At 41.8% G+C, this 23,658-nt stretch overlaps 1 long non-coding RNA gene across 1 annotated transcript; it reads right to left on the bottom strand.

Moving 5' to 3' along the window:
- Positions 1-299: 299 nt before the first annotated feature.
- On the bottom strand, positions 300-23,448 carry LOC146634358 (uncharacterized). The gene is made up of 3 exons (XR_014907043.1): positions 23,018-23,448; positions 2,642-2,747; positions 300-390 (listed from the first exon to the last, which is right to left on the bottom strand). It is a non-coding gene; the product is annotated as an uncharacterized LOC146634358 (long non-coding RNA).
- Positions 23,449-23,658: the final 210 nt, after the last annotated feature.

Here is a 23,658-nt window from a genome sequence, read left to right as displayed (position 1 = left end):
GATGACCTGATGCCGTTTTAGTTTAGCCTTCAGAGTAAAACCCTTCCCACACTCGTCACAGCTGTATGGCTTAATTCCAGAGTGGGTAACTAGATGACTCTGTAAGTTGCTACTGTGAGTAAAAGCTCTGCCACACTGATCACAGCTGTACGCTTTAACTCCACTGTGGATGAGTTGGTGTTTTTTTAGGGAATCCTTCAAGGAAAAAGACTTTCCACACAAGTCACAGCTGAACGGTCTCTCTCCAGTGTGGATGACCTGATGCCGTTTTAGTTTAGCCCTCACAGTAAAACCCTTCCCACACTCGTCACAGGTGTGTTTTTTCTCTCCCTTTCTTCTGTGAGGTTTGTCGGCCTCCTGAGAGCGTTGACTTCTGGCTCCATGTTGGTCCTGCAGTGACAGAGATACAAACAGAGGCAGTGAGTGAAATGCAGTCGTGGAACAAACTCAACCTTCAAACTCCATTAACACTAGTTTTAAACCTGAAGGTGGAGCGTGGCACCAAACACCTTAAAGGTCTCTTATCCCCACCTGCTGGTAGTTCTAACACATTACATCCAACCTGCTGTTAAAGATAATTCATGACTGTTCAAACACTAAAATCATGCCCATCCCTCCTGATTGTACACACACACACACACACACACACACACACACATTATTTTATAATTTAGATTATTTTGTTGTTTCCTATTACATATTTCTATAATTTGTATAGATTTATACAGAATTATTCAGTGATAATAAATCCTATGTTTGTTTATTCTAAAGGAACCCCGTTAGCTTCCACAACAGATGTTGCTCGTCTTCCGTCAAATACTCACATAAAATATTACACAATAAAGTGGATTCAAGATATCCACATAATTTCACTCTTACATCCACAGTGAGGTTTCACAATTGTTCAAATATAAGCAATCAATAATAATAATAATATTTCTCTGTCAGCCTTCTCGGTTACGAATCGTCTTCTGCTTCTCTGTCATGCAGCGTCCCACAGGGCTCAATTTTAGGGCCACTGCTCTTTTCACTGTATCTATTGCCTCTGGGTTCTATCCTTGGAAGGCATGGGATCTCATTTCATTGTTATGCCGATGACTGCCAACTTTATTTGCCACTAAAACACAAGGATGGCATCTCCATAAAACCTCTCTTGACTTGTCTAGATGACATTAAAGCTTGGTTGGTTCTAAACTTCTCAATAAAACCTATCACCTTATAAATAAAATTGAATTTAATATATTCTGAGCTAAGTTGATCTATAGTGTTACATCATATTCTATAAGGATGTTATGTGTTTGTATACTTTCTGCCCAGTTTGACCCATTTAGCAGAAGTCAGCCTGTTTAAGGCTCTGATATCTATTCTGTGTGACTTAAACCAGTTATGACATGGTCTGATTTTCTCACCCAATAAAGGAATATTTCATATATCAGTCTACTCTTCATTCTATCAGACACAGTTATCACAGCTCCTACATTTGCTTTTTACACATGTATGTAAGCATTGAGCCAAATTTAGTACCAACATATTAAACGAACAATATTTGTCTCTTATATATGATACATCTGTATACACACTGTCACAGATACTTGTCTGTGAGTGAAGTGATTAATATAATAACTATAATATTGGCCATATTATATTTACATTACCACAGTGTGATGACTTTAGTCTCATGAACAACATCAGCTAATTGTTATTTACAGCTAATCTTAAACGACTGTTCAGCACAGAAATGAAGCCCAACAATCATGTTCCACAGTCCTGTGGTCTCAGCCTCAGATACTCATCAAATCACACAGAGCTCATGTAGAAACAAATGAACTAAATATGTTCTCCTTCATTTCTGTCAAACAAAGCTGTATGAAACGTTTCCAGATGTTAGTATCATGGTTGCTAGGCAACCTGGGCAGCGCGACGGAGGCTAGACGTCCCATTTCACGAGCCTACGAGCCTCGCACTTCGGCCTTAGCGGTCTTTGAGTACGCGGCCCTTGAGGACTTTAAAGCTGCAGAACCTGAATCGGGATACAGCCATGATGATCTCCAGCCTCGTGCTCGCCAACATTCTCACCTGAGTTAAGAAGACGATCACTGAAATGGTCTCAGCCGGTCCTTTGATGACAGCAATGAAATGCAGTGGTAAGGCTTTTTGGGGATTAAGTTCGTTTTCATGGCAAAGAAGGACGATGCAGTTCATCTGATCACTCCTCATAACATTCTGGAGTGCAGGCAAAATGCTATTATAAAAACTTAAGCAGCAACTTCTCCAGGTTCCAATATTTATGCAATTCTCAAACCTTTTGGCCACGACTGTATAACCTCTTCTGAAGTTTAGTGGATATTATACATGGTTATGCTCAGGATGTGTCGGCCAGTTTCCACTGGAAACGCCTTTTGGTTAAACTGTCAGCGAGGAATTTGCATTTGCACTGTTACATTTTTATATAACTTTAATGCACATAAACAACAGCTGCTTGTTTCAGTGAAAATACATTGATGGGTTTTTAATAAAGTTGTGCAGCTGTAAAGTATTTTGTCTGGTGTCAATTATATCGTCAGCTACATCGTTATGGCAAATGTTCAAATGTATATGGTGATAAATATCTTTGGTCATATGGTCCTGCTCTGTCTGTCACCTTCTGTGTTGAGCTCATTGTTTCCTCTGTAGTGGCTGAGCTGAGTCCAAGTAGCTGAAAATGTTCCTCTGCTGCTCCGTCAGACTCTCCTCCTCCTGCTGATCAGCTGGGACACAAAACAGATCTTTGTTAGGCTCCACACTGCACTGAAGAGTCAAAGTGTCTCATATGTTCATCTGACAAGTAAAAGAACACATTTTTGTTTCCCGAGGTGGGCAACTTGTTGGAAACAAACACAAAAGGTTTGAGCACTGATACCTGCCATTGCTGCCATTGAAAGATGCAACGCCAGCAATGTGGATTGTCAAGACTCAAACCAATCATCAAGCAAAGACAACAGGGATCATTTGTTTCTGTTTATTTAGCATTCACAGCATTTGTAGTTGCCTTCTGTGCAGGGGAAGTCCACGCACACTGTGTGGTACCGCCATCCGCAGAAGGTGCATTCAACCTCTGTAAGAGAAACGAGATTGTCTGAGACTGAAATGATATTAACTAAAGAAGTGGTGATTTGTAAACCTTCACATTTTGATCCGGGACGTACTCTGCATGAAAACAAGCGCTCACTCTTCCTGCTCAACAAATGACACGGGCGGAGCCTTATACCACGTGATACAGAAGCTGTGCCGTGTGATGCTAAAATTAGCAGGGAAACAACAACGGAGAGCACGTCAGGGATGACGAGAAAGTGACAGGAGAAAATCCGTCCCGGTCAACCACCCAAACATCAATAACGGGAACCTTATACAGCGCTTCCCTATACACGTCGAACTCCCGCAGGCACAAAGACATTACGGAGGCTATCACTTATCACCTGACCAAAGATATGGCTCCATCAACACTGTGCAAAACGAGGGATTTAGGAAAACGATCAACACCCTAGACAAACGCTACACAGTGCCGTCCCGCAACTATTTTTCTATTGTTGCACTACCTGCTCTGTACACGCAGCGTCGAGCAACGGTGGAGACGGAATTTCAAGCAGGACAACATTTTGCTGCAACAAGAAAACGTGAGACATTTGTTGTTTTATGTTTATTTATTGTTATGAGAGAATCATGATCTCAATTCTAAGCCAAAAAATCGTGATTCTCATTTTATACAAAATCGTGCAGCCCTAACATTAACACAAAACTATTGTTTCACCAGAGAAACACACATGAAGAGAGAGAGAGAGACAATAACAGCTACCAAACAGTCGTCATAATTCGTCACACAATGAGAAAAGGACAAATCAACAAGTAACAATGACTAATTAATATTAAAATCTGTAACATAATGTATTGTTTGGAGTTTAGTCTGATTGGTTCAGGATGAGCTGCCATTATCCAATCACGCATCTGCTTACCTGCATCTTTTCTCTTTTTTCTAACCTGAGCACCTGATGGCTTTGAACTTTTGTTGTCCATCTTCCATTGGTTTGAATTTTGCGCTCCAGTACAAACACAAATCCCCCAACCCGAGGATCAGCACAATTAACCTAACAGACCTACACCTTAGTTCACAGATTCACTTTGTCTAAGGTTGATTTCTGGGATTTCACACAACCCAGGATTCAGATCGTGAATCCATGATGGGCTTGGATTTACATCATTATAAATGAAATGTGCTCTACTTGGAAGCAGCCGGCCCCGCCCCTTTTGACGGGTTGTGTGAGACTTTAAATCATCAAACTGTAAATTATAAATTTAAATTGTTATTGATCCTTTACCCCGAGTCCTAAAGTGTAGATTTATTTTCTTACTCTTCTTATATTTATTGTTTGTTTACTTGCACCGCTGTAACTGCAGCCTCGTCGTCTCGTCTCTCTATATGCTGGACTGTCTGTAGCGGAGATGACAATAAAGTTTACTTTGACTTCAGCAGCGCGCAGGCGCACCGAGGGCTCTCGCGCTCACTTTATAGAATTTAGAAAAAACATCGGTGCAGATTATATGTCTGTATCATAATATCTGTTTGTTGTGTTGTTTTTATTTTGTTTTGCGAGTTGGTTATTAGATGCCGCTCCAGCCAGCCAGAGACTCCCCGCCGCCCCGCCCTCTCCTCCCTGTGCCGCCAGCAGCAGGCGCACCTCGCAAACGGAGGGCGCCCTTACTCCCAGCAAATGGCTGATAGAAAACCGATCAGTGCCTACGAATTTCCCAATATGCGCTGGCATGACGTCGGGGAAGCATGGGTACGACCGATTATTTTATTTTTTTCTTGCCAATGCCAGTGATGCCCCCCCCACCACGATGCATTCTATTGGTTTGCACACTTACACACACCCAGCTGTGGTTTCCTGTTTTGCTGGACTCTGGAGAGCCCCGCCTTTAACGCTCTTCTCTCACAGAGAGCAACAGAAAACTTGGAAAAACTCCAGATTGACTGAACTCAGTTCAAAGTTACCTTGACACCTTTAGATGTGAGACGTAGCGATGGTCCGCTTGAAGCTGACGCTCCGGTGCGTGTGTCAGAAAGATCAACGCGCTGCTTCAGAAGCACCGTGTCGAGGCTTGATTCGGCTACGGGCTGTGCGTTAAACGTGAGTCTGGGAGCGCGCTAGCCGCGTGACAGAGACGCAGGCTTCTCCGCCGTTTGGGGCGTAGAGAGTTCTCCGCCATTTGGGGCGTGGAGAGAACCTAGGTTCGGAGTCCGGAATCTCCGCCATTTGGGGCGTTGGAGAGTGTCCGAAGGTTGAATTCTCCGCCATATGGGGCGTTTGAGAGTTTTCAACAGAGAGCGCTAGCTGTGCGTGCAGACGCAAGCGATAGGCCTATGTTGTGTGTGTGTGCGGGCCAGACGTGGTCTGCGTGAGTGTGGCTGATTGTTGTCTTGTAATGGAGAATAAAATGTGTAAGTCTGCCTTAGAAGGAGATGTAAAATTTATGCAGAAAGTTTTACCAGGCAGCACGCAGTATGTAGGTTGTTGGTGTGAGAAATATGGATTTGAAGGGACATTAGTGGAAGTTCAGTGTAAAATGCTGGTAGAAAGAATAGCTGTAAGTGTAGCAGGTAAAGCGAAGCAGAGGAAGGAATTGCAGTTAGCAGTTGCTAAGTTGTGGCTGGAGCAGACTCAGAAGAGGAGAGAAGCACAGAATGTTAAAAGAGCAATATTGCAAGAAGTTCTTGTGAAACCTGAGGATGAAACTACAGCTCAATCCACTGCAACTACTCTAGAACAACACCGTAGAAAAGCATTAGGAAGAGCAAGAATGTTAGCAGAAAGTAGAGCCAGAGAAGAGTGTGAGAGAGCAGAGGCAGAGGTGGAGGAGAGATTAAAGGCATATTAGGAGCAGCATTGAGTCCATTACAGACTAGGCAAGAGAGGAGACAGAAAGGAAAGAAAGTGAACACAAACGTTACAACTACATATCCATCCCTGACACAACACAACACAAAAAAAAAAACAAAAACATATGGTGTTTCTGTAACAGAGTGTGAAGATGAAGAAAGTTTTTCTCCTGATCAATTCGGCGAGTGTGAGAGTGTCTGACGTCATGGTGTGTGTGAAAGGTATCCAGCTGGGGCAGGCGTGATTCTGCAGGTCACCTGCCCAGTGGACAAAAAGAAATAAAATAGTTGTGTGGATGAATGATGGCATGAAGAGTGTTTGGTGTTTCTCAGTCTGAAACAGCTGTAATGCTATTTTCTGTTTTGGAGAAAAGTACAGTTAAAGAAAAAAACAGAGAGAGATGTGTGTTGTTTTAAGCAGTGATGAGAATAATGAAAGTGTGATGAGAGATGAACACAAAAACATACAGAAAATGCATTAACTATACCAACCCCACATGCATATACACATACAATGATACTAATGAGACCAGACAGCATCTTAAGCATGAGATTCTGTTTGTCATCTTGTCCAAGTCACTAGTAAGATGAAAGTGATACATAGACTAGTGGGCTGAATATTATAGGAGGACAGATGGTTGCATCATAGAGGAGAAAACAGAATGCTGATGAGAGGTCTTAAATGAGTGAGTTGAGTGAGCTGATTGTGAGTTTCTGGTGTGTGAAGAAGTTTTACCATGGCACACATTTAGTTACATGAGAACTAAAACTTATTATGTGCTAAGACAACAGGGTTATGCTGTATGTTGTGTGTATGGCTGATTGGATGAATGTTTGAGATTAAACTGGCTGTTGATTTGTCTTTTGTTACTAAGTTGAACCTGCCAATTGGGTTGTTACGATTTATCCCCCTGGCATGAAGAACACGTGTCATGACTTAAACAAGGCCTATCTTTCTTTTATTTTGTTACTTTCATGGTGCACTGAAAGTTTTGTTTGATGATCTCTGTTTGAGCAGATCTGCACGATTAGAACCGAAGCGTCGGCGAGAAAACTGTTGCAAAGTGAGCTTCCCCAAAATTAAAATGGGCTCAGGAGAAAGCCACTTATTTGGGACAATCAGGAAACAAGTTCCTGTCCAAAAGGATTCAACGAGGAAATCCAGTCTAAATTATTTTTCTTTTTGAAATGACGTTGTTTTGCTGAGCGTGGAAACGAATGCGACGATAATTTCCACAATTAGCAAAAGAAGGAATCACTGAGTGAATGAGTAAGAATTTTAAAATAAATGGGGAACTGACTGACTGACAAAAGCTGACAAGACTGACTGACTTAACACCATTGTGTGAAGTTAACCCCCACCTGACAAAGGTGTGGATGTGTCTCTGTGTGTGTCTCTGTTGCAGGAGAAGGAGACCACAGGATTCCTCCTGTGGGTCACATGACTATGTGAACTCTGAAAATTTAACCTTTTTAGTTTAAATTCTCTGTCTGTGAATTTACCATGTGTGTGTGTTATTCACTAACTTGTGTTGCTCACAGACATTACTGTGAGAAAGTGTATACACCTGCGCAGCGCTAACATTTACATTTCTTTTTACAGCAGATGGTTGATCATGTGATTTGTAAAGGATTCAGCACAGACAGACAAGTGACGATTGAACAGATGTGCAGTGGTTACAGAATAGTTACATGGAGCTCATTATCTGACCACACTGTTGGGCTCATGGTGAGTGACAAACTTAAGGGAAGTCACTGATTACAATGTGGAATAACATTGAGATGTTAAATAATTTGGAACAAATTATGGGAAAAAGTAGGAGTTTAATGAGTTTAGAATAAACCTGCAATGATACTTGTCTCTGTGATGCTAAATACTTTATTACTCTTATGATCTACAGTTGGTTGCAAATGTGAAGTTGTTTTAAATTTAAGACTTTGTCTTCTAGGATACAGGAGCTGGGAGCTAAACAAGCTGAACATTTAAGTGCTGACTAATGTTTTTACACAGGGTTACAGCGAGTGAAGCTGCTCCAAGGGACAAACCCTGGAGATTGTTTTAGGGAGACTGTGCAACATTCTTGTACATGTCTCATTGGGGAGTTGACACATGGCGAAAGCCGTGTGGCGAGAGGAGTGTCATTTTTTCAATTTGTAGATGTCGTGAGGTGCCATGACGAGAAGGAGTGACTGAGAGGATCGCCCATAAGATGGAAGCTGAGGGAGCGTGCCAAGCTCCAAAAAGTGATAGCGCAGAGGAGGTCCAGCGATGGACTTGTGGTTCTGTGAACAGCACAAATGCCAGGTGACTGTAAAATAACTAACAGCACTTTTTCCACAAGTGAAGCCAGTAACTTACTATCCTAAAAGATTAGCTCTAGTTGCTCGTGCTTTACCTCCATGCGTGAGATCAGTATGTGCAGCAGCTTAAGCTGTACAATGTTTCAGGAAATAGTTTATTTCACCTTTTGCAATTGTTAGTTCCAGAAGAGGTAGATGTTTACTATCGCAGACTAAACTTACATTTCTGTCACCTACAAGACACTTGTCTTTAATGTTACTGTTACTCTCACAACCACACATATTACCATAAAGTGGTGCACAATTCTGAATCTGTCAAACCCTTTTTGCCAATGGAGGAGGGCACTTCTCTTGAGAGTAGAGAGCGCGAGGAGAAGAAGTGTAAGCTGAGGGATGACTTAATAGATGTGCCACTTGTTGAGGGAAAGGTTTGGTTTGTTGATGATTTGAGTTTTACAACAGCAGAGGGACAGACTAGAACAGGTTTTACTGTAGCAGACAGTGAGAGAGAGTTATCTATGTAGGACAACTAGCATGTTTCATATTTGCTTGAGCAGCAGAGATGCTAGCTTTAACGGAAGCGTGTAAAGCTGTAGAGAGACAATATACACTGATAGGCAGTATACATTTGCTACTGTACATTTCTTTGTAGTGCAGTGAGTGAGACGAGGTGAGATAACTTCTACAGGGAAACCTGCAGAATACACCAAACTCTTGCAAAATCTGCTGGATGCAGTGTTATTAACCAGTGGAATTGCAGTTTGTAAATGTGCAGCACACATGTGAGGGAAAGATTCAGTTGCATTAGGGAAAGTTCTTGCAGATAAGATCACAAGAGAAGCAGCTGTAGTTAAACATGGTGTTAACCTTTTATCAGTACAACATCAGCAGACATGCAGGCCCACTCACCTACAGCAGGAAAACAGTTGTGACTTACAGAGGGAGCAAGCTTGCAGGATGATTTTTTATCTGTGTGATAAACCAGTACTGCCTAATAATTTGTATAAGACTGCTGCTATTTTGAGCCATTGGCTATACCATGTCTCAACAGGAGGGAGATGAGCAGTCGTTATACTCACTCTAGAATTAGTTTATACTCTAGGATTATTAAATACTTTTTAAAAAGAAAAAACTTTTTGCAGGCAGTAAAGTTAAGATTTAGGAAGACAGGCAGGACATGGTTAGACTGTATAGAATAAGTACATGAGGATTACTCCAACAGAGAATGGTCTGACTCTTTGAGATTATATATGTTAGAGCATTTAGAGTTCCAGTCTTCTGTAGTGATGATAGAAAAGCAGAAGAGAGAGCATATCAGCAGATTAGATGCTTGAAAATGTTTAAAAGTAAAGTAGTTATGAGAACAAATGATCTGCCAGATGATTCTGTTTCTTCGCAGGAGCAGAGCCTGAAGTCTGGAGATTGGATGATGATAAGGCCATGGAGAGGAAGTGCTGGTCCAGTCCACGATGGGAAGGTCCATATCGGATGCTGCTGACGACGACCACAGCAGTCAAGATTGCTGGAAGGAACACTTGGATATATCAAGCGCACTGCAAGAAGGTGACACACATCCAGGCCAGCTCGGAGTAAGTGGCAGGAAGACCGGGAACAAAGGGGGGGGGGAAAGCCTCCAGGGCCCCTCGTCTCAATCCGGTGAAGAAACTAACTGAGCCACAGGTACTCATCAGAATGGCTGGGAATGTGCTGTGCATCTTCTTGTGCCTGTGGACCCTGAGTGGGATGACAGGGAGCGCACTGGAACAGAGCAAACCACACCCAGTACCCGCATGGGTTTTCAACAACTACTGGTGGCAGTTTAAGAACACAACCGCTCACATAAACAACGAGACCAATGGTTATGCTTGTGATGCCACTGGCTACACATTCTTCTGGACTGTGGCCCTATAGCATCACTGAGAGCGAGACAGTTTGTTTGGTTGCTTTGGCAACACATCCAGGAACACTGCCAACTTTTCAACTGCTCTGAACCTGAATGGAAGGTTGATTCACCAGTAGCTGGGAAGGTGAACTGCTCTGGTAGGACAGACCTGCTCGTCTGAATCAAAGAATATGACTTGTTGCAGGACATTATACAGTTAAACGAACTGGAAACAGGCCAATTGCCTATGTGTATGAAGGACAATGGATTAGCCCAAGTTGGAGATTAACCATGGAACATGGCAACATCACCTATTCTTTTGTCTTCTGCAAGAAGGATGTAAACAGAGAAGCCTTTTGTCTACATTTACATCATGAACACTTGAGGTTTTGAGCCAAGAAGATCAAAACAGCTTGATCCAATTTCCTTTACAAAGCTTTTTCTGTGGTGACAACAGGACAGGAGAAGAGTTGTAAATGCAGATAATTCACCAGTTGACTCTAACCCCCACAGGATGCCTACAGTGAGAAGATTTGGGGGGTTGATAGGAGTCATAAAGACGGGTGTTGACCAGGCTGCAGCTTTGAAGTTAGCTGAGAGCCACATGGACAAACAATAAAGTCGACTGATGCGTTTAAATACCTATGTCTGTATACAGTTGGATTGTAGTGACATATGATTTTTGAGAATGATGATTCTTCTTGTTTGACCTTTGACATTCAGTTGTGTACTTTTGCACGACAGGAGTAGATCCGCCACAAGGCTGGATAGCTTGGTTACTGTCTGGTCCTTGGTGGCATCTTCTTTTGAAGATATTAATTCCTGTTTTTGAACTGTTGATACTGATTTGCTTATGTATAGGATGTAGTTTACTGTGTATGAATGAAATCTACACTGACACTGTCCAAACAAAGGGTGCATAAGTTGAAATTTAAGTATACAATGACAAAAAGGAGGGAAATGTTAAGTCTAATTGTTGAATGTTGCCATTGTGTTTCTTAAATTTGTACAGTCTTAGTTTAAGCAGTAGGATCAAAGCCATTCCTTTGATCCTGACCACCTCTCCAACCACTCTGTGCTGGGGGAGGTTTTATTGTAGATACATCCTATCTGAAAGATCTGTTTCTTCTGATGTAAGCTTCCTGGGTTTATGACCCTTTGATCAGCAGACACACACACACACACACACACACTCAGTGTATGTCATTTACATACAGTGCCTTGTCTTTGTAACCAAAGGGGGGTTGCAAGGGGAGGTGTTTTGTAAACTATTGTTTGAAGTTTGTCAATAAAAGGCAGCGAGAGGAGGCCACCATTGTGGTCATTTCGACGTGCTGGTCACAGATGGAAGGGCCTCCCTTGCGCAAGAAATCGATCGAACACTTTTGCCTTGTTTTTCTTTCATGGGAATAAGTCCTGGATACAGCGGGGTCTGAGTTTAGACCCAACAGCCGGGTCCTGCAAAGACCGAGAAGGCCAGAAGTGCGAGGCTGTGAAATGGGACGGTCCAGCCTTCAGATCTGTGTCACCGCTATGTGGGTGGAGTTTAATAAACTCGCCGTCTGCTCCTTGCTATCTAAAATATTACAGGACACTGGAGTAAACTCTCGACCGTCTCACACTTCTGTTTCATCAGTTTTCTGTTTGACGTTTATTCAGCTGTGTGAAAATCCCGCAGGAACCCACCGATGGATTAATTTGTAGTATTAAGTTGTATTTAATCTAATAATCTAATAACTTTGATCTCAGCCAAACCGATTTACTCCGGAACAAATGAAACACAGAAAAAAGGCAAACAATTACATTTTTAAGTTATCCGAGTGACTTATGGTAAATGGCCTGTACAGCGCTTTACTTGGTCCTAAGGACCCCAAAGCGCTTCACACATCCAGTCATCCACACACACACATCCACACACTGGTGATGGCAGCTACAGTGTAGCCACAGCCGCCCTGGGGCGCACTGACAGAGGCTGCCGGACACTGGCGCCACCGGGCCCTCTGACTTGTATATCATGTTTAACCTGAGTAGCCAAAGAGCGGGGTCTGAAAACGATGAAGCCGGGAGTCCGCTGCTCTCGCCGGCTGGAGTGACCATTGAACCCCCCGGCTTGCTATCGAGCGGGTGGGTAACAGACGTCTCCGAAAACGTCGGCGCGCTTTTGCAAATATGCGATGTCTTGATGAACCCAGCAGATATTTGAAGTTTACACAGCTACTTTCTCCCCTTAATATATGTTAAAAATTTATTTTGTGGCCCAGAAAGATTAATAAGACTAATTTTAAAACTTAGTAGCGGCCGCCATTGTTGGCAGCTGAAATTTGGCTGGGCCGCACTATGAATTCTGGGATATGGTGGGCCACGAAGGACACACCCGACCCATCCTTCAAACTCGGGGGAATGAAGGACGCATTTGAAGGAGTCGAGGAATCGGGACAGCCTTCGTCGCCTGGCTGTGACGTCATCGGCCTTCAGATGCGGCCTCCGGAGGATGCAGCCGACGTTTTGGGACACAGCTTGTGTGTCTTTGTTGGTCATGTGACCTCCCAGGGACTACACATGGAAACGAGCAGTTTAGCTCAAATCTGGCAGGTTTCCATCGTCTGTTTTTGTCCTGATGTCCATGAACATGAACACTGTCCCTGTCAAACACGTCCAGATAATCTGATCCAGTGTTGTTCTTCTTCTGTGGTGTTTGTGATGGAGCAGCAGCTGCTGATCCTGATGTCCTCCACCAAGGGGGCAGAAAATTCAGCTGACTGTCATCATTTATTAAAAAGATGTAACAATGTGACATAATGCAATATAATAGTGTCAGTTACACATTGTGGGTTGCACTGTGGCCAGAATGGACATTACCTCCTGCCTAATGGAAGCTGTCAGCCATCCTGCAACCATGAATTAGATAAGCAGAAGTGAAGGGATTGTTAACAACAATTTAATAATAAAATGTAATGTGATAGTTGCACTTTATTGGCTACCCACAATCGTATGAATAATAACCATGAATGCACTGCATGCTCATAGCAAGTTCTTTAGGTTTAAAGTGAGATCCTGCTTTAAAGGGCGCTTCATCTGCTGGGAATGACATGTTTCTTCTAGTATGTAAGGCTCAGCCCATCTTACTGGGACTTACTTTTGTAGATCCACATGCTCTAAACCTGGTGCTCCATGATTGGTGCAGAAGCTTTAAGCTACTGTTAGATTATAATATTATTTTATGCCATGTTATACCCCTAATTAAAGATTGTGAATTATTATGTAGTTTTAGTTTGCATTATTCTCCTGAGTTAGAAGAAGCTGATAATGGTTGCATTAGTTAAACTGATTTGCATTGACTGAATGTACAAAGTCCCAATGTGTAGAGCACACATTAATAAATTAGTCATGTTCTCCGTGAAACTAAATAAGCTTAATCCTTAAAGACCCCTCGAATTATTTACTAGATGTTTATTTTTGAAAATTAATCAAAACCTGAGTTAAAAAAAAAAAAAAAAAAAGAAAAACAATTGGCAAGGCCACACCCCCACACATGTGATATAAATTTAAAGGTACTGTTGTCCTCTCTAAGAAACATCAGGACTTAGAGGAGTGGCAAGTAGAGTATGAGAGCTACAAGCAAAAACTAAATGTGTACTACAGTGTGCAAAAATGAAATACTGGGTCATCAGGGGGTTATGAGGGACATCTATAAAACTAAAAATCCCACAAACCTCGAAGTGCACTTGAAAAGCTCACACAAGAAGGTTAACCTAGCTTACCTTGAAGAGCTCATCAGGGGGAGCACACTCCCCTTCCTTGAAGAGCTCCCCCACTCAACCCGCATCCCCCGAAAACAGCTAACCCCAGATAAGGCAGCGTGATGTATCCCGAGATAACAGGACTGGGACATCTAAATAAATGTGTGAAACAATCGCCTTCAAAAAGGTTATCAATTCACTTCAACCAAAATTAGGAACACTCGGTGCGGCAAGAGTTAATAGTGATTAGTCTCAACACCCAAGGATAACCAGAAGAGCATGATTGATATGATGGAACTGAGATTTGGTTACACTTAATTTTTGCAAAACACAACTAAAACTAAACTGAAACTAAGGATTTTCAGAAAATAAAAACTAGACTAAACTAGCAAAGAATTGGTAAAAACTAATTACAACTGGAAAAAATTGAAAATCTGGACTCGAAACTAAATAAAAATAAAAACTAATGAAAATGGCGAAGCGTTTAAAACTCTGGTGCAGAGATTGGCAAATCTGACCAGGAACGTTATAAAATGGATTGTCAGAACAGTCAGCGTTAAAGCCACTTTCAGTCCATACTAGGATGGCATTGGACATCTTCGGGGCGGAAAAGGGTTGGTGTGACCAAGGGGTGGTTTGGCTTGTTGTATGTATATTTGAGATCATATGGCTCTGGATGGACCAGTTACCAGGGCATGGAAGGAGGACAGACTCATTAAAGGAGGAGAAGGAATTTCCTGGGATTGGAGATCCTCTGAGTGAGTGGTTGATTAAAAGCATGCATAAAATAGAAGTTATCTGTTGTTATTGATTGGTAATAGATTGATAATTGGCCACATTTACAGCTGTATTGACTTGTTGTGGACGTAGTCGACTTCAGGTTTAAACACTCTAATTAACAGGTTGAAAATAGTGACATTAAAGGAAGAGTATGCAGCGCCACCCTGTCAGACGCCAGTGATGGTGGAGCTCACTGATGAATCAGGTGAGCTGGATTCATGGCTGATTCAAAACTAAGATCCCCCTGCTGTGGTCAGTAAGGGGAGAACAGGGGGAAATAAAATAAAAAATAAAAGAGGCATTTATAAACGTTTATGTGTCGAGTGAAACGGGATAAAAGGGTGTTTTACTGTTATTTTAAAATCAGCATTATTATTGTATGAGAATCATGCAATAAGCATTGCATTGATGATCATTTATTGAAGCTTTTGACCTTATACTAACATCTGTGTTCCTGTGATTGTTATAACCTCTGATGAATCTTCTATTTACAGGTGTTAGGATAATGATATAATTTTTCATTGCAGGTGTAACCATGATCGTTTTTATACATATTGCAACTTGTTGCTCATTGTAGAGTTGTGCTCAAGTTAATAAGGGTTAAAAGCTACAGTCAGCGTGAATGTCTGACTGATCTATTGAGGGAAAAGGCTTCGAGCATAGAAGGCCGCACGCGCTTACAAAACACTGATATCATGTTATTCTTTGTGATCTTTTCTTGAATTATGTCCTTTGTTTAGTTTAAATAGTGGCAGTTAATTAAACGACATTTATTAAAATAATAAATACCTGAGTCAGGACATTACACGCAGATCACCTTAAGAGTCTGGGAAACTTTGTAGCTGCCTAACTTTTTTTTGAATGTTCTAGCTCCGTTGATTTGACACATTGGAATGTGTCAAAAAAAAGGGGGGGAAAGTTGAGCTTTAACATCAAACAAGGATTATTTGAACATTTTATAACTTCATTTGTGTCTTTAATACCTTAGGTATGGTAAAGCTTAAGCTAATAGCGGCCCGAGAAGTTTCTGGTCCTTTGTAGAGAATCAGTGAGAAGCATAAATCATCACGTCCATGTTTAAGCATTAATCATTGAAATGAACTGAATAGCGTTTAGAAGATTTGTTAATTTCTTTGTCTTGTGTTAAAAAGAGTGGTTTCAATAATTCTCAGACACACCTTGCAAAAGTTGGCACTTGGTCTTTTGAAGGTCATAAGCTTCATTCGGCGTGATGGTCCAGACTGATATATTGCAGGTATTGACTTTGAGTGCAGAGGGCTAAATGCAAACACGCTTACACACACATATGATTAGAATAAGTCCCTGGGACATTCTGAATGTTTTAGACCAATTCTGAAACACTAGAAGGTCAGTAGATAACAACATTAGATTATTAGGGGTAGGAAGAGAGGTGTTTTGGTTTTCTGTCTCTTACAGAGAAAGGAACAGACACCAGACGAGGTCACAGAGATGCGAGGATCCTCCGTAGCAGAGACAGACACAGTGACTGCCGAGACATCAACTGGGTCCAAGGGTCATGGCGTTTGGGCTCCAGCTAGTCACCACAAAAGGATGGATCCCATAAACACAGCAATAACCATGAAGGGGTTGGCGGAAATCCGGGAACACCAGACCAACGAAGTTCGAGAGGCTTTTGGGCAAAAAGGGGGACACCTTCCTGTTCCTTTTTCTGGAGGATACACAGATCGTTGTTTGAAATCGGGGCAGAATAATCCCCTGATCTGTGCCACGACTGAAGGGTTGTCTAACCCCTAAGGTTGAAGAATGAAGAGCAGAGGATCACCCAACTGGACGACACTGGTAGCTGCAGCAATAAAATAAAGGCTAAAAGCTCTTTGGACAGAGGTTCTAGTCTGAGTACGTCTGAAGGGTATAAGGTAGCACCAAAATAAAGCTGTGGGAGACCTGGGAAGTGTCATCTGTACCTGCTATTGTTGGAATAATAGTTTTTCTTGCATCTGAACTGCGCAAACACAGAGGTCATCCCACATATGGTTCGCCCCTCAGGGGGACAAAGGACCTCAGGAGTGAGAAGAGATGAACCCGGCCACACTGAATTGAAGGGTGTTGGTGAGGTCATTATTCTAATGACCTCATCAGGGGGAATTGTTAGATTATAATATTATTTTATGCCATGTTATACCCCTAATTAAAGATTGTGAATTATTATGTAGTTTTAGTTTGCATCATTCTCCTGAGTTAGAAGAAGCTGATAACGGTTGCATTAGTTAAACTGATTTGCATTAAAGTAGACTGCTGATTTATTGTGAATGAATGATATTGTTTTATGATGCATTATACTGCTGAGTTATAAGAAATACTGTTTGCAGAAAGTCATCGCCTTATTTGTCTGATTAGAAGAGAACAGAACATACTGGAGTTTTCTGCCCCATCTCAGCAGGAGCAGATAAACGGGGAGCCAAGGTCGTAGCTTAGGCGCTGTGTGAGAGAAAGCATGTGAATGTTTAGGCTTTTTGTAATAAGGTGGAGGCACCAGAGGCTATAAGAGTTTGAGCAATGCTCCACCATTTTGAGATTTGAGGCTGTCTGCATCAGTGTCCATCTCCCACGTGTGTGATCATTAAAATCATCGTTTGACTCAACCCGACCGGACCAGTGTTGTTATTGTGATTTTTCTCTTGTCTCCATCCCCAATAATTTTGAACCTTAACATCCTGCTTTAAAGGGCGCTTCATCTGCTGGGAATGACATGTTTCTTCTAGTATGTAAGGCTCAGCCCATCTTACTGGGACTTACTTTTGTAGATCCACATGCTCTAAACCTGGTGCTCCATGATTGGTGCAGAAGCTTTAAGCTACTATTAACAAATAATAACCATGGACTTAGTTGTTACTACAATAACTTATCATTGAGCAACTTTTAATTTTACTTGTAAAACTATGCAAGTAGAATTGAATGGGGCACAGTGAGCTGAGCACAGGCCCACTCTGTGACACTCAGAGGTTTGTGGATATCATACTGAGAGTATTGGACACAGTGCAGCCAGCTTGCAGCCACTTTCCCACCACTTTAGCACAATGTTTACATGAGACTCAGCCACACTAATGTTCCTGGGCAGACATGTGGTGCAGCATGGCTGATGGCACTGTACCTGCAGCTGTCATGGACAAGAACCACTCAATACCTCACCCAAGCCAAGCCTGTGCTGATGTTGTGATCTGAGACCGAGACACTAACCCAGGATCATGATATGATGTTGTGAGAGTTTCACTAAGAATTAGCTCTGATTACAAGATTTCAATCTATCGTAACTCTAATTTGTATTTACTTCAGTTTGTTCATCTTGGAGCTGTGTGCAGCTGAGGACAGTCTTATTATTACCAGGTGAGGATATGTAACAGCCACAGTCTGTAGAGATGATGTCACCATGGAGTGGTGACATCATTGCTTTATAAAACTGTTTATAAAGCAAATAGTTTTTTGCTGTATAAATTTGCCTGATAAATTTTGTATCCCTCCATAACTTTTGCTGTGAATAAGACATCTTCTCTGAAGTTACAGTACTTATTGGTTAGATTGAGATTGATTTTGCAAATGAACTCATTCGTGATAGCTTCGCTACAAAGTGTAAACCGAGTGTAAATTCACTGGAGAGCGACGTGTTTCCATCTGGTTTTACAGTATTATAGTATCAAAGTCTTTTTCTAGACAAAGTATTCCCAGCAGGTTATTTAAGTGTACAGTATAAGGTAAACTGTCTTCCACACGGCACATTACAATGTCACGAAACTAATATTAAATTCATCGAGTCTGCTGTTTTCCAGCTTTTACTCTTTATCGCGTCGACTGCAGATCAGTGACAAGTAGCGTACAGAACGGAGCTGGGCAAGCGGCTCCTCCTACTTTGCGCGCTCCCGTGAATGGGGAAACAATTTTTGACGGGGGTAACTACTTTGGCACAACAGCGTTCTGCCGTCAAGGGCAATCATTGGTTAAATGCGATCATGTGACTGATGCAAGCCAGATCCTTTTATTTAGCAAAACTGTGATTAATAGTTAAATATTATTGTTGAGGGGCACAGACAGGACTCCGCACGCACACACACATTAAAAAATAATAATAATAATTTTTTTTTTTTTTTTTTTTTAAAGTTGCCTCAACAAAAGGGCACCTTGGGCACCCATCAGGAAAGGGGCAGGTGCTCAAGCCCCTCTAGCCCCCCCCCCCCTCTGCACGTGCCTGCCTTTAAAGGTTCTTCAATGAACCACTGAAAGAAATGGTTCTTCAAAGAACCATTGTTTGAAAGGTTCTTTGTGGCACCAAAAAAGGTTCTTCTATGGCATCAGTCTAAAGAACCACTTTTGGTTCCAGTTGGCACCTTTATTTTTCTGAGTGTGGGGTGGCAAGTGCCACCCTAAAATGATCTCTTGCCACCCCAAGTGCCACCCCAGTTTTGCATATGACAGTGTTGTTTATTAAAATAAGATCGCATTAACAGTTTGAGCGTAGTTACAGTCAACAGTGAATATAAATGCTAAAACTGAGTATATTCCATAGTGTCCCCCCCTGCATCAGTAACAAATGGTTCAGCCCATAGCAGGACCGGCTTTTTTCTTGTTTTCAGCAGCAAGCGATGCTTATGATCGTGCCAGAGCACATTCTGAACAACACCATGGGAATTTCGGATTTTACACAGGTGGGTGGATGTTACACTGTGGAAATGGAGGAAAGTGAGTGTTATTAACCCTCTGTGGTCCACGGACACGCTGCACCTCCAAATCACATGACTGATGTAAGCTGCCATAGCAACAAGCTGCAGCAACGCTGAGTCTCTGTTTCAGCCACATTGAAAGTTCGGACTTCAAAGTTTTTAAATTTTAATTACAGGCCAGTAAATCCAGAGTTATGATCATATATATCAGCCACGCTTTGTTCTAAACACTGTCATCACGTTTGTGTGTGTTTTAAGCGTTTTCTAAGGACAGCGCGAAAACAGTAAAGAAAGGAAAAAAATCCACGTTTCCTATCGGTGGAAAAAATGCACCATGTCGACCAAGAAAATTTCTCTAGATCCGCCCTTGGTCTTGCTGCCACAGATGGAGCTCCCACAGCCAGGGGAAGGAGTACTAGCGGTCCAGAAGCAGCGGCCAGCCAACCACTGCAGAGGCCGGCCACTTCAGAGAAAGCCAAAGACGGGACCCTGGACCCCAAGAACCACCCGACACCTGGGGGAACCCCGACCGCGCAACTAAGAGGAACAAGCCATCCCCGGAAAACAACCCTCATAGGAGCATGCCAGCAAGTCTCGCACCAGTTGTGACATCACATCCTGTGTCGTGTGACATAATCGTTGTGGTGCGTTGATCAGTATCGCTTAATTTTTGTAACTTGATCCATTGTGCCGTGGTCGTTGCAATCATGCTCATTTTTCCACCATTTTAATGATGATCCTGCACCGAAGCTCAGAGACACACGAAGACACAGAGTGAGATGTTGAAGCAGTTTGAAAATGTGAATTTGTGGAGAGAAGTTTGCAAAAAACACCCTCAACAAAGTCGTGGCTTCCAGGTTTGGCTTCTCCTTATCAGCTCGTGTGACGTGAGCATAAATCTTTGCACAGATAATGTTCATATGTGGATTCCTGGTTTCTGCAGTTAATTGTGACCCAAAGCGTATTTTTAAAGTGGTTCCAGGCAATAAAGTCTAAAAATAAATACATCTACTTCCTTTTTCTGTGTTCCAGCCTCAGTGACTCTGACACAGTGCTGTAATATTTACACCTCTGATGAAAGCAGAGTTTGTAGTTGCAGAGAAATACTCGACTCATTTTGGGCATTTACGAGCAGGAACCTCAGAAAGCCCCTCGCTGCTTCACTGGTTAAGAAGCAAAGCAAACATTAGTTCACAGTGATGTTAATTAAGGCCCAAAGTTTAGGAACGAACGTCAGCACTTCACTAATGAATGTAATGCTGATTCATGTGCTTGTTTTGTAATGTGCATGTTGTGCGTTGCTATTTCCCATATTCTTTGGCACTGATAGATGAAGAGTCTCAGGCAGGACCGAGGCTGCCAGCTGCTGACAGTGAGCAGGGAGAGAGCAGCAGAAGCTGGGCAAGAGCAGGGCACCTTCAGCCCCCTTCATCAGTCAGAAATCATTTGGGTGTCTGTGTGAAATGTCTGATTTTTAAAATCTTTTTGTAGACATATTTATTAAATGTTTAACAATTATATAGAAGAAAGACAATGTAAAGAACAAAACATGACAAAACAAAAATGAGTTGAAGTTATGAACTGTTTCTGAGAGACAAATAACACCAGGATCCTTTTTGTGTAGCTGACAGCTGGTAACTGTGCAGGGGCGGGTCTAGCAAAGTGTTGCCAGGGGGGCAGGTAGGGCATTAACAGGGAGAGGGGGGCACAAAGACATACTTTTCTTTCTTGTTCTCATTTAAAATGTCTCACTTTTAATAAATAATTATCTGAATCTTACAACAAACGTTTTCATCTGATGTAAAATGTATAGAAATCCATTATTGTACATAGTCATTTTTTAGGGTCCCATCATAATTTCTTCAGAAGTAAGTACTGCATATGATGCCAGTGTTTCCCACATTTTCTAGATTCTGCACCAGTACTGTGTGTAAAATGCATCAAAAAGTCAGTTTGATTCTTTCTCACCTGTCTTTCTGTCTCCTTTCACTTTTTAAAGGTTGCCATGTTAGAAAACATATTTTGCCCTGCCGTGCTGTTTATTGATGTGGCAAATGAAAGGTTTATGAAAATATATCTAAATCTGTCATCAGTAATCAGCAATGATCATGTCTCACCTCTAGTCTCTGTCTTAATTTCAGGTTTCCACCGTGTGTTGTAGATGTTCAGGAGGTTAACTCGACCAACAGTCTACTTCCTGTTTAGAATACCAGGACAGGGAGGATGGTGCAGGTTTAAGTTTATTAGACTGATGCATGTATACCAACAAGACAGCGTCCATCACTGTGACAACAGCGTTTGTTTTCATTCAAAGGCTTCATGGTTTTTCCTATATGTAAAACTTTTACCACCGGCTCGTGTGACAAGACTCCCCCCTTATGCCTTCGGGTGCAGTCTTGACTCTACTTAAACATTCTGTGATAAAAGATACATCTCGAAAAATAAATATCAGTCTAGGGTTCATATGATTCTCGTGTCTACACAGACAAGTGGAGGCTAAGGAAATACACTTAACCGATTAAGGCTAATACATCTGAATACTCAAATGATAAGACACCATGCAATAAACCCAACACAGGATCTCAGGGTTAGAAAATGTATTAACCCTTTACAGCCGATCGGAGCGGGCACGCTCTGTTTTGCGTAACTATTTTTAAATCCCGGTAGCTCTGCAACCACATAAGCTAGTGCAATCATTTTTTTTGCATATGAAACTGGAGGAGTTGTACTTACATCTTATGCTTGTCCTAGGTCACAGTTTCCTTCCACATATAGCTTTGCAAAAACTGCATAAAAATCACTTGCAGCAACAAAAACATGATATTCCAGAAACACGCTTCGCCGATCCGATGTTTGTAACACTTCCTACGTCCATCAGCGCGAACTATCACATGACCGCATGACCTGCCCGAAACCGGAAGTGGCGTCATTTTGCGGAAATTAGTTTTTTTTACCATCGTGACCTCATGAGCTTATACTTGTGTTTTTAAAAGTTATGTTTGACTTCATGACTTTCTGTGTCGTTTCTGGGATGCTTAGGACTTATATTGCACTGCTGGAAATAGTTTATTTTGATGCATATGCTGTTATTTTGCAAATTTGCACTATAATATTTATTTTCGTTTTTCCTGCAGTATATAAAAATTGGTGTATTTCAAAAATAAAACTATGAAGACACTTAAAATAAATTTCCTGTGGTGGGAAACTAGTTTGTGCAACTTTTTTGTATTTACAGTTTTGAGGGATAAGCCTCTTAAATTTCTCTAACTAGAAATATATGTTAAAAAAACAAAAACGATTTTCAATTTTTTTGTAGTTTATTGCACTTTTTTTGCAATTTATGTAATTACTATGCACCTAATGCAGACATATTATTAAAGTTTGGTATATTATGGTTGTATTGATGTATAGCAACTTGAAATGCTCCCAAAAATGGCTCCACAGCATGTAAACATATAATATAAGCTCTGGCGGACTTGGTTCTATGGTAGGTCTTAAAGGGTTAATAAATTGCAGGAAATTCACATCCAACCCTTTTTCCTTCATGAAAAAAACACATATACAAAACATACAATAAACCCCGGGGATAGATTTTAGTATTTTTGCCCTTAACCTGTCCAATGTTATTCTTTCCCCAGAGTGCACTCTTAGTCTATTTTTGTTGTTGGCGCGCTTTAGTTGGAGCTCTTAATAATAACAACAATACCTCCGAGTATCCGTGACGTCTCGACCTCCTCCGATGAATAACTCGCTCTTTGTGGTAGCAACCGTCTCCACTCGCGGCAGCGAGCAACGAATCTCCGGTTCCTTAGATAGCAGCGAATCATCCACGGTTAGCGACTCTCTCCCGAGACAACTCTCAAAACTCCGTCACTCCGCTCCGGCGGAATCTCCGTTAGCCAGGACCGTGGCGTTAGCCTAGCTCCAGCTAGCCAACGTAGCCAAACGTGCCCCGTGCTTTCTCCAGCACAAAAGGTACGGGAAACCCGGCTCAAACACTCCGAATGATTACCGGGAAGTCCGCAGGCGGGTAATGCGTTGTTGCCGAACAACTTTGGTGACATAAGCAGTCCCGAAGCCCGTGCTTCGTCTATGCCATTTTAGTAATCCTCCTTTTTTCCCTCTCTTTCTCCGTCCTTCCTCTCGACTTCTTTTCCCCCGGAAGTCATCTGCAAGTCATGACCTCTCGTGACGTAGCATACAAACAAATTACACCTCTTCTCTTTTAACAGACATTCACATTCCATGAAATTATGTTTTTTTTAACGTAACTGATTTTTCCACACACTATTTATGCAATTTAATACAAACATTTATATCACATATTTATACTACTCTTAACCTCAA

This window comes from Diplotaxodon limnothrissa, linkage group LG3 (assembly GCF_057381915.1).
Source record: "Diplotaxodon limnothrissa isolate DT_005_m linkage group LG3, D_limnothrissa_male_GT1.1, whole genome shotgun sequence".
NCBI lineage: Eukaryota > Metazoa > Chordata > Actinopteri > Cichliformes > Cichlidae > Diplotaxodon > Diplotaxodon limnothrissa.
The sequence above is the reverse complement of the archived record's forward strand: the minus strand, read 5'-3'. Positions and strand labels throughout refer to the sequence as shown.